Below are 11,681 nucleotides of genomic sequence, written 5' to 3' on the forward strand. Positions count from 1 at the left end.
AAAAGGAGAGAGATAGAAAGAGAAAAGGAAAAAGAAAGAAAGGAGAGAGAGAGAGAGAAGGAGTGAAAGAGAAAAGGAGAAAGAGAGAAAGAAAGAGGAGAGAAAAGGAAAGAGAGAGAGAAAGAGAGAGTGGAGAGAGAAAAAAGGAGTGAAAGAGAAAAGGAGAAAGAGAAAGAGGAGAGAGAGAGAGACGAGAGAGAGAAAAGGAGAGAGAAAGACAAAAGGAGAAAGAGAGAAAGAGAAAAGAAAGAGAGAAAGAAAGGAGAGAGAGAAAAGGAAAGAGGAAAGAGAAAAGGAGAAAGAAAGAAAGAAAAGGTGAAAGAAAGAAAGAAAGAAAAAAAAGAAAAAAAGAAAAAAGAGAAGAATTAGACTCCTGGGCCCATCATTCCTGAATCCAGAGTTACTGGAACAATTTGCAGATGGTGGAGGAAAAAAACCAAACCCAAACGGCACACAGCTGTTATTTAATGCAACTTTACTTATTTATTTTTCCTTCTGATGCTCCCTGACATTCATCATCCTTTGCTACCATGCTCGGCATGCAAATCTAGAGCCACGCAGCATTGTTATTCCACAGGCGTCTTTGGAAGAGTTACTTTGGCGAAGTTTGGAATTCTTCACTATCGCGGCCAACCTCACGTCTCTCGCCCAACCATTTGTAGCCTTGGGCAACTGTCCAAGAATTGCCTGTAGTCGAATCGGCCCTGAAGAGGGATCACATCGCTCCGTGGCTGTGTGCTACAAATCCCGCAAGAGGGAATTTCCTCCCTCGTAAATATCCTCAGTCTGACACATCTGGAAACCGAAAAGCTGGCTCCAGAGAGATAGGGGGATGTTTATAACAGCAACAGCAGCAGGCAGTTTGGCATGATCTGTGCCAGCAGCAGATGAGTTGAGTGCGGCTTGAAACTCTTGCCTGAAGCAAAAACCAGTTCTTGCTTTTTTTGCCCTCAAGTTTGCATGTTTTCGAAAGGGTGCATGACACCTTGAATAAATATAATGCAGGATGAGATATTTTTCTCCTTCGCCTGGTGGGTATTTCCATGAAAGCAATCTGCGGGAGACAAAAGTATAGGGGTGTCAAACACAAGGCCCGCAATGTGGTCAGATCCAGCCTGTGGGGCTGTCCTGGAAAATTGCTTTGGCCCAGTCTACCCAATACGAAGAGGAAACACTGGGCCAGTGTGGCTTCGGCCCAGTCTACATAGTGCCAAGAGGAAAGATTGGGCCAATGTGGCATCGGCCCAATGCAAAGAGGAAACCTGCCAGTGGTGTCGGGCTGACCATGCCCACCCAGTTGGCCACACCCATCTAGTCGCCCTAGCCTCCCTGAGGTCAACCACAGCCCTGATGCAGCCCTTAATGAAATTGTGTTTGACACCCCTGCAGAAGTGGCATTCAGCCGGTTCGGACTAGTTTGCCTGAACTGGTAGCAGAAATTGCAGGTCTATGCTGTCCTATTTAGGCACATTTTTGAAGCTGGGCACATGCAGGGAAAGCACATGCGCAAGCAAAGCGCATGCACAGAGGGCCAGGTGCATGCACAAAAGGAGCGCATGTGCACACCGCCAACCGGTGGTAATAAAAGGTGAAACCCACCGCTGCATCCCTGCCATAGTATATAGCAGCGTTTGTCAACCATGGCAATTTGAAGTTGTGTGGACCTCAACCCCCAGAATTCCACAGCCAGGAAGGATTTCAATTTCCCAGCAAGCAAGGACTTCCATGTGTGGACTTCAGCTCCCATATTTCTGTTGTTTTCTTGCAGATGTTTCATTACTCACCTGGGTAAGGTAGAACCTCATCAGCTGCACTAGCTCTTTCTAATTAAAAAACAAAACCCGAATCCAGGAAGATCTCCAAAGTGCTTGCCATCCTTCTGCTAATATTCTGTTAATAATCTAAAGCCAGCTAAATCCCTTTAAATGAAGCTTAGGGACAGGATTTGATGGGGACAGGTTTTACGTGTGCAATGCATGGTCCTGAATATGTTTTCTTGAGCTTGTTAATTACATTTTAGTTCTCAGGGTCACCCCATATTCGCAGAGGGATATGGCGAGTGAATGATAAGATCCACATTTCTCCCTGACAAGCAAAAAAATAAATAAATAAACCCTGAAAATGTCCCCATTAACAGATAGCTTCAGTGAATCTTCATTATCGTAAAGTGCAGCTGGCAGCTGAATGTTATGGTATAAGCTCTTTTGTCATAATCTTTATTTCAAGATGTGAAATATCAGTTTAAGGTCAGCGCTGTGGGCAAAATGCATTTCTCTAGTTGATGGGCATCAGCTACTGATGAGCTCATGGCTATCTCATTGGCCTGCGTCTAATTTGGGATCAGTTTAATTTAATTAGGTCAGGAGGAATGCTTTGGCTGTTTAATTCCAGCGAAGGATTGGGTTGGGTTAACTCTATCATGTTTGGTGAGTGTGGATCATGTGTTTTGTGATAGTCCAAGGGAGGAACATCAGTTCTCTCTTGAGAACAGGTCTCTTGACCCTGGAGTGAGCTTCTGAGTGGAAGACAGCTGACTAAATGTATGATCCTATTTTTACAGGCTCAGGAAGCAAATGTCAGGATTCCAAGTAACATACCCACATCAAGCAGAACCCCGAGGCATGTAGATTCTTCAAAGAATAGCTTTATTGGATATGCCATATTGGCACAGGCTGGTGAAAACTGACTCTGAAAACTCCCACGGTTTTCACCTAATTAAAAGTAAAAGTTTTCCACTTTCTCAAAACAATCAGTCACATGGCCCAATCGGGATACAGTCCAGTTGCTAGGTGACTTCAGCCCCCTCCTTCCAAGCGCCTGCTGGAACGTCCTTGGCTCCCAAGAGAAAGTGTTTTGTTTTGGCTACAACCCTCCCCCCCAACTATCTCTACTTCCCCTCCTTATCCCTTAGTTCTTTGAGGGAGCCCAGATCACAAAACAAATGGCTGAAGTTGTGCATAAAATTTAAAGAGAGGATTAAGAAAACATGGCTCACAAGCTATGGGGTTTGTATATAAGTGTCTTTTATTTTGTAGCATTTCCTCATTATGGGGAAAAATATAGAGGGGGGTTTACAAGGCCACAAAATCTTGACGCCAAATTTCAATAAATGGCCTGAAAATTACTCATTAAATTGAGCTTCTGCACTGGTTTGAGTGCTCAGTGATATGTACCATGAGAACTGGAGTATTTCTGTTGCTTGAACTGGGGCTTCCAGAAGCTGGCTGGAGAACATCTTGCTTGGTCTGTTACGCTTCCTTGTATTTTTGTTTAGTTTGCCTGCTACGGTTAAACAATACAGCTTAAAATTCTCCTTACCTACCAGTGTGGTCCTTATCTTTAGACTAGATCAATCAGAATAGAGCTGGGAAGGGAGATCTTCTAATCCAACCTGCTCAAGACGGCGACCTATACAATTTGAAAAAAAATACTATCCAGTTTCCTCTTAAAAACCTCCAGTGATGAAGCACCTTCAAAGTGATGAGATTCCTCAAAGAACCATTTGTTTGGCTTCTGGCTGCAGCCTGACCCTTGGCCAAGCAACAACAAAAGAAAATGTCCTTAGGAGGAGTTACTTCATGTCAACTTCTCTTGAGACTAATCTAAAGTAAGGGGAGACAGGGAAGCTGCTGGAGAGATGATTGACACAGTTGATATTTACACAGTAGTGGATAATGAAAGCTAAAAGAAATAGTGGATGGGACGTTATGGCAGGGCTGTCAAACTCCCAGCCTATGGGTCGGATGCATCACGCGCTGGCCATGTGCAGTTTAGTGACGGGGAAAAAAGTCCTGATATGTCACGTGATGCTGCCATGACAACATGAGTTAACACCCCTAGTTTTGGGGACAGAATTTACTTTCAGTCCTGCAACCAGATTCCTTTGGATCTTTGGCCTGACACACTTTCTATTATTCTACTATGCCGTTTCTATTGTGGGAAAATGGGAGGGGGGATTGTACGGAGTTAGATGCTATGTAGCCATAACAAAATTCTTTCTAGAAAGCCAAGGTCATCCTTTGTCTTTGCACCTCTGCACCTGACTGGAACTGGATGGGTGGAACTGCCAGCATGGCAGTGGAAGATTGGACCATGTGATGGACTTGTGGATGTGGGGGCAAGATCATGAACTTTCAACTGGGTGGGAAAAACCAGGAAGCTTTCAGATTCGGGTTTTCTCAGATGTGCCAACGTGGCTCTCTTAATAAATTGGAACTTTGAGCAATACTTTGCCTTGGACTCTGATTTAATTAGGAACCCTGACATTTACAGCTATTCAGTACAGCTGAAGTTTCCTTGAACTGACTATGCACCATAGTTTGACCACAAAGATTTCCTCCATGGTAATCTGTTTCTAACTCAGGTTTTAAGAAGAGTTTGGATAGCTGGTTGTCTAAAATGGTATAGGGTCTCCAGCTTGAGCACAGGATTGAACGAGAAGACCTCCAAGGTTCCTTCCATTCTGTATTCTGTCTTCCAGCAATACTTCCATCGCCATTATGATTAAGTCTATCCATCTTGCTACTAATGTCCACTTCTTCTCATTCCTTTACTTTTCTTAGGTCTCTGCTTAATATATCTGAAGTTATATCTGAAGGATATTTGAACCTCCAGAAGTTGTGAATACCTCAACGCCAGTCCTTTCCAACCCTGTTAATCTGTTTCTGTAGAATTGAACCAGTTGTCTGAAATGGTGTAGGGTTTCCTGCCTGAGCAGGGGATTGAACTAGAAGACCTCCAAGTATCCTTCCAACTCTGTTATTCTGAGTCTGGTAATTTGTGCCACCAATGAGAACTGGTAGCCTCTAAATATAGAGGACCTACGTTATAATGCCTTGCCTGTCACCTTCACACTTAAGTCATAATTTTTTCCAAGCCCATTAATATGCTTACTTATATTTGGACACAGGGGAGGGGCAACTCATCCTAATGGAATTGGCTCCTCAGCATGGGCTACCACCCTATGCATTACAAAGCACTCTACAATGTCTGAATTAATCAGATCAACAATCATGATAAAGAATAGATAGAGAAGGAAGTTCACTGGTTGGTAGATGTACATTGCATTTTTTTTGAGTAAAAAGCTACCTCTTTAGCTGCTTCAAAGGATGGTAGAGTAGAAGAAACTTGTCACTTGGAAAAGCGATTCAACAAACTTATATTTCCTGCAAATTAAGCTTCTGGCAAACTTGTTCTTTTTTCTTTCCGGACTGAACTAGTTGTCCTCAGGGACTGTCCTCTATCTTTACCACCTGTCATCTGGCAGCGTCTGCTCCTCTTATTTCATCCCTACATCTTAATTTTCTAAACTGCTTCTTAAAGGGAAATAATCCCTTTCTTGCTTAGTCAAGATATATGTGCGTGGGAGGTCTCCATGTAGCAATGCAAGAAAGGAAAATAAATCCATCTTGACCAGGCCAGTCCAGACTGAAGAATTCTCAGGTATGCTCACAGATAATATTGCTTATCTCCTTTTCAGCTGCAGTTACTAGATTTCTTCTTTATTTTAGATATGTTCCTGTTAGGATTCTTTGCTCTCCAAAGCCTGGACAATAAATGGCCTAGACACATCATTTTGTAGCCGATTTGTACACAATGCTTTATTACAGCACATACTTTCCCCAACAACAGGTAATCCTTAGTTTATGTTCACAATTGGGGTTGGGACTTCTATCAGTAAACAATGGGGTCATTCAGTGAATTGTGCTTGCTTTAGTGACCATTTATTTTGCCACCATTAAGCAAATCATATGGTTGTTAAGTGACTACTCCAGCTTTCCCTATTGACCTTGATTGTTAGGTGCTCTGTGGGAAGATCATAAATGATGATCAGAGCCCTCCTCCTCCCCATGCTGCAGTCATGATAACTACATGCCAGTTGCCCAATGCCTAAATTTTGATGACATGACTGCAGAGATGCTGTGACGATTGCACATTTCTTACTCTCTTATAATCCCTTTCTCTCCAATAAATGGAAACACAAAGATTAATTCCCTTCTTGCTATTTCCCAGCCCTGGGGTGAGAGGTTCCAAAGGTGTGATTAGGAGGCAATTTTAAGTTGAATATACTAATCATTAAACACCAATGGTGGGGGTTTTAATAACCTTTAGTCATGATAATACAGACTGTCAATTATTGTATCAAATGAGTGATGGTTCCTTGGTGCAAGTATAGCATAATTATATATCATCCGATCGGCTATAGAGATTCTTGCCGGAGATAGGGGATCCAGTCCATGGGACATGAAGCAATCGCCTATGTTAATTGAAGCTGGCAATTTCTTGCATCACTTTAATTGATGTACAAGGCAGTTGAGTGACATTGTGGATGCCTGGCCAAAACCCGCGGTGGTGCAATGGTTAGAGTGCAGTACTGCAGGCTACTTCTGCTGATTGCCAGCTGCCTGCAATTTGGCAGTTCGAATCTCACCAGGCTCCAGGTTGAATCAGCCTTCCAAGGTCAGTAAGATGAGGACCCAGATTGTTAGGGGCAAGATGCTGACTCTGTTAGCCACTTAGAGAGGGCTATAAAGCACCGTGAAGCGGTATATAAGTCTAAGTGCTATTGCTACTGCATTTCTCCCATTATATACAGTGGTGTTTCTCAAACCTGGCAACATTAAGACATGTGAAGTACAACTCCCAGTAAGCTGGCTGGGGATTTCTTGGGAGTTGAAGTCCACATGTCTTAAAGTTGAGAAACACTAGTTACAGAGAATGAAGGCAAATATACATGTGTCCCAGGAACCCTGCAACTAGTCTATACCAGGGGTGGCATTTATTTACCTTCCCTGCCAGTTCACACATGTGAAGGCGAAGCGCATGCGTGGACGCTCACATTTGCGAACCGGTAGGGATAATAATGAGGAAATCACCCACGCATGTACTTCCCCTTCTGCACATGTGCTTCACCTTCGCATGTACTTCCCCTTCCGTACAATATGCTTTGCCTTCCACACATGTACTTTGCCTTCCGCGCATGCACTTTGCCTAAAAGAAAAGGGCCTAAATGGGATGCCGTAGAAATGGCCACCTGCCATTTTCCGCTACCAGTTCGGGTGAATTGATATTCAGAACCGTCAGAATACCATCTCTGGTCTATAATCTTAACTTCCCTAATTCCTAGACATGATCCACAAAGGCAGGAGTTTAAAGAAAACCGTTGTTAAGCCAGAAGAGAACAAAGTTTTCTCTGCACTCCAGCATTTCCAAAAGAAAGTTTAAGAAAGGCAGAACAAATGCATGGAGATTATCCAACTTCTTTAGCATAATGCCAACAATCTGAAACAATTTGGCCATTACTGCAATTGCTTGTGCTGCTTTGGAGAAGCCCTCCAATTATTTTGAAAGCATCCTGAAACATCCAGAGCTCATCTCTTCTCAGTAGCGACACCAGCATATGCTTGCTGTCTTTTCAAGCAGACTGGTTCCTCCCGCTGCCATTTGCAAGATATTCTTCCCTCGATTGTCACGTTCTGGCATTCATGTTGCATACAAACAGAGAGTCTTCCAGCAGCTGGCCCACCGTAGAGAGCACTCCTAGAGCGGCTGATGCTGGAAGACTTGGCAGTGGAGTTTTGGAGTTTGGAAGTTATGCTCGGAGCGTGGTGGCAGCGGTGCCCTGGGAGAGCTGCGCAAGGGCTTGGTGAGGCTGGGGGTGGAACAGGCACTCACACAACCCCCTTCTCCAGCCGGGCAGAGCTCCATGCACTGACCTAGAGGGTATCCTGAATGTGCCAAGCCGCAGGAGCTGGGGAGCGGGCAAAGCGCCACGTGACTTGGCGCCTTAGTGATACCCCCTAGGTCAGTGAATGGCGCTCTGCCCGGCTGGAGAGGGGATTTGCCTGGTGGCTGCTCGTGAGCATGGCCACCTCATGGCTGCTTTGCCCCTGAGGCTGTGCCCGGCTTTTGGGGAGCCCACTCGCAAGGGAGCATCGCCCAGCAACTCCCCCCTCCGGCCAGGCAGAATGCCACTCCCCAACCTAGCGGTATCCCGAAGGCAGAAAGCAACGTGAGCGCCTTTCCCCCCCTCCCGGCTCCCGCAGCTTGGTGCCTTCGGGTTATCGCTAGGTCAGTGAGCGGTGCTCTGCCTGGCCGGAGGGGGGGGTTGTCCAGGGGATTTATTTTTGGGGGTGGGCTTATATTTTTGCCCACGCAAAAAATGTGGCAAGACATTAGTTTCGGGACAGGTGGTATTTTTAGGGAAACACGGTACATGTTCAGAGAGATAAGCTGCTGTGGAGATGGGTATGTTTACCACTTAACTATTGTTACCTGCTGATTTCTGGTCATTGTATACCTATCCAGGTGTAGATCTATGGCCTTAGTCCAGAGGTCTTTGCATTAACTACAACTACAACACCTCTGCAGAGGTGGTATTCAGCCAGTTCAGACTGGTTCAGGCAAACTCGTAGTGGAAATTTTGAGTAGTTCAGAGAACGGGCAAATGCCATCACTGGTTGGCCCTGCCCTCCTTAATACAATAATACATTTAATACAATACAATACAATAGCAGAGTTGGAACTTCTGGAGGCAAGTGGTTCCACTGATTAATTGTTCTCACTGTCAGGAAATTTCTCCTCAGTTCTAAGTTGCTTCTCTCCTTGATTAGTTTCCATCCATTGCTTCTTGTTCTATCCTCAGGTGCCTTGGAGAATAGTTTGACTCCCTCTTCTTTGTGGCAATCCCTGAGATATTGGAACACTGCTATCATGTCTCCCCTAGTCCTTCTTTCTCTTAAGCTAAACATACCCAGTTCCTGCAACCGTTCTTCATGTGTTTTAGCCTCCAGTCCCCTAATCATCTTTGTTGCTCTTCTCTGCACTCTTTCTAGAATCTCCACATTTTTTCTACATGGTGGTGACCAAAACTGAATGCCGTATTCCAAGTGTGGCCTTACCAAGGCATTATAAAGTGGTATTAACACTTCACGTGATCTTGATTCTATCCCTCTGTTGATGCAGCCTAGAACTGTGTTGGCTTTTTTGGCAGCTGCTGCACACTGCTGGCTCCTATTTAAATGCTTCTCCACTAGGACTCCAAGATCCCTCTCACAGTTACTACTATTGAGCAAGGTACCACCTATACTGTATCTGCTATATTTCCTGTCCTATATTACCTTGTTTTTTTTGGCTCAGCTGATTCGCGTGGCAGAGTGGTTTGCCACACCTAAGCTGAACACAGCTCAGCTCACCAGCGCTGACACCAAGGGTGGCCTTTGAGTCCTATGCGTGCGTGCAAAATGCGTGTTAGGCACACACACAAAGAGTGAGCACACGTGCAAAGTGTTCTCTCAGGAAAAGATTTGGAATCCCACCACTGTTCATCTGTAAGTAGAATTATAGTCAGAGGTGACTGATCTTCCTGAGAAATATTCCCTGCATAAAACTGAAAGCTGATTTATAACTATATGACATCCACAATGATAAGGTGACCAACTTTTTTACAATGAAAAGGAGGACAAAACACGTTCTATTGTCCAAAATGCTAAGGTGACCAACTTTTTTACAATGAAAAGGAGGACAAATAAATTGGAAAAAATATATCGTAAATAAAAGAAATATTTTATTCATTGCAACAATAATACACTAAAATATGATATATGCATAATAAAACATTTGCAACATTTTATATTGTAATTATGCTTACATGCCTGTTAATTATTATTTAAATGAGTACTTTTCCATTGAATTAATATTTTTTGTCAATGTATCATCTTCTAACAATATATTGGAAATATCTGAACAAGAAATATCCTTCATATTGAATTTAACGGCAAGTGCTGCAGCTAGAGTATCAACATTCAATCTCGATTTCTCACTTGTTGAAAAATCATTGGCAATTGAAAAAAACTCTTTCAACTGCTGCATTAGTTCCAGGGCAGCACAACGTAAATTGAACAAGTATAAATAAATGTTCACATGGAATATGTTCATTTTTTAAATGGCTGAAAATATCCACCCATCTTTTATCAATTTCAACATGTTGATTTTCCCATTGTATTAATTTTTCAGAATTTAAATATACATTCAGTCTTCTAATTTCTTCAAAGAGACAATTGTTGTCTATTTTAATGTCTAGAATTTCTTTAGATAAAAATTCAACACAAGATTCAATATCTATTCAATATACTTGCGATGAAGTAAAAAAAAACACCATTAAAAACTGTTTAATAAAATACGTCACATAACGCGCAACAGATTAGCCTTCAAATATCAAAAAGGAGGACATGTAGGAGGACACTTTTCGAGGGAGGACAGAACTTACAAAAGAAGGACTGCCCTCTCTAAAGGAGGACGGTTGGTCACCTTAACAATGAAAATAAACATCAGGCTTCAAGCGTGCCAATTTGTGTTCTAAATCACAGAGTTACAGACGGATGTGTGGAACACTTGGGATGGTTTTAAGAAATACGCCTTCATTTCCCCTTGCCTCACACCATCTCGCAGTCAAAAGCATCACAGAGATTTTGCGTGTTTTTAAAAGTTTCAAAAAAACCCTACAAGGCACTCCTCGATAATTAGTCAAATACCTGCTGTGACAACTCAGATTAACGACCAGGGTTCACTTTAACAGTGGGAATTTTTGCTTGGCATGAGCCCACGGAGGATGTAGAGAGTGTATCCATCTACAGTAGCTGCTGTTCTTGAATTGAGCTGCTATGAAGCTGCTTGGGGGTTATAAATAGGAAGACCTGGAAGAGGCCGACAGATTTCTGTGTAGCTTCCCTCAAGGTGACATTGAAGAAAAATGGAATACATGATAATAGACAGGAGGCCCCAATCTTGAGGGCCCAGCATGGATTTCTGTTCAAGCGGTCAAAGCTAACAGTGCTATTTTGACGAAAGCATCATGAAGCTTGTTGACTTGCTTAAATGCCCACTGTTCTTCAGAATGATAGCCACAGTAGATGGAAAGTCTTCATGCCTGCTGTGATAAAGTTGTTGGGTTTTGTGGGGGTGGGGGTGGGAGGAAATGAAGAGAAATAAAATGAAGGCTGAAAGAATAGCAAGTTCATAAGCCTGCTTGTCCTCTTTTCCTTCCTGGGTCTCTTACACAATACCTTCATTTTTCCTGCCTCGATTCTCGGAAATAATTTTGAGCTGACTTGCGGTTATCCTACCTCTCCCTGCCTCAAAACCCTGGGAAGTAAAACAAAGAAGTCCACAATCATCACCCCACTGGCAGTCAACCCCCCACAGAAGAAGAAAACATAAAATAAATAAAAGCCCTTTTGGCAGGAAAAGCTTCCATCTTGTTTCTTTTATTTTTTTTATTTTTGGGTAAAACTTCATTAAATAAACCAGAGTAGATTGATCATAATGTGCAATCACACAAAGCCATTCTGTGTGAATTAAGAAACAACAGAATAACAGAGGTGGAAGGGACCTTGGAGGTCTTCTAGTCAACCCCTGCTCAAGCGGGAGACCTTATACCAGGGTTGTCAAACTCGATTTCATTGAGTGCCACATCAGGGTTGTGTTTGACCTCGGGGGCGGGGGGCGGGGGGGCATGGCCAGAGTGGGCATGCCCAGCTCAACGTCACTCCTGTTGGGGGCCCCTGTGGTGGCCCAAGTGCTCTGCCAGTGAAAACAGGCTCCCGAGTGCCATTTTTGGCTGCCATGGCCTCCTGCAACCCTCTGCCAGTGAAAATGGAGCTCGGGAGGGCTGTGGTACTTCT

At 43.5% G+C, this 11,681-nt stretch overlaps 1 long non-coding RNA gene across 1 annotated transcript; it reads right to left on the bottom strand.

The window, feature by feature from the left end:
* Nucleotides 1-458: 458 nt before the first annotated feature.
* On the bottom strand, nt 459-7,501 carry LOC309391870. The gene is made up of 2 exons (XR_014175347.1): nt 7,303-7,501; nt 459-1,054 (listed from the first exon to the last, which is right to left on the bottom strand). It is a non-coding gene; the product is annotated as an uncharacterized lncRNA (long non-coding RNA).
* Nucleotides 7,502-11,681: the final 4,180 nt, after the last annotated feature.

This window comes from Natrix helvetica (assembly GCF_964273705.1).
Source record: "Natrix helvetica genome assembly, chromosome: 4".
NCBI lineage: Eukaryota > Metazoa > Chordata > Lepidosauria > Squamata > Natricidae > Natrix > Natrix helvetica.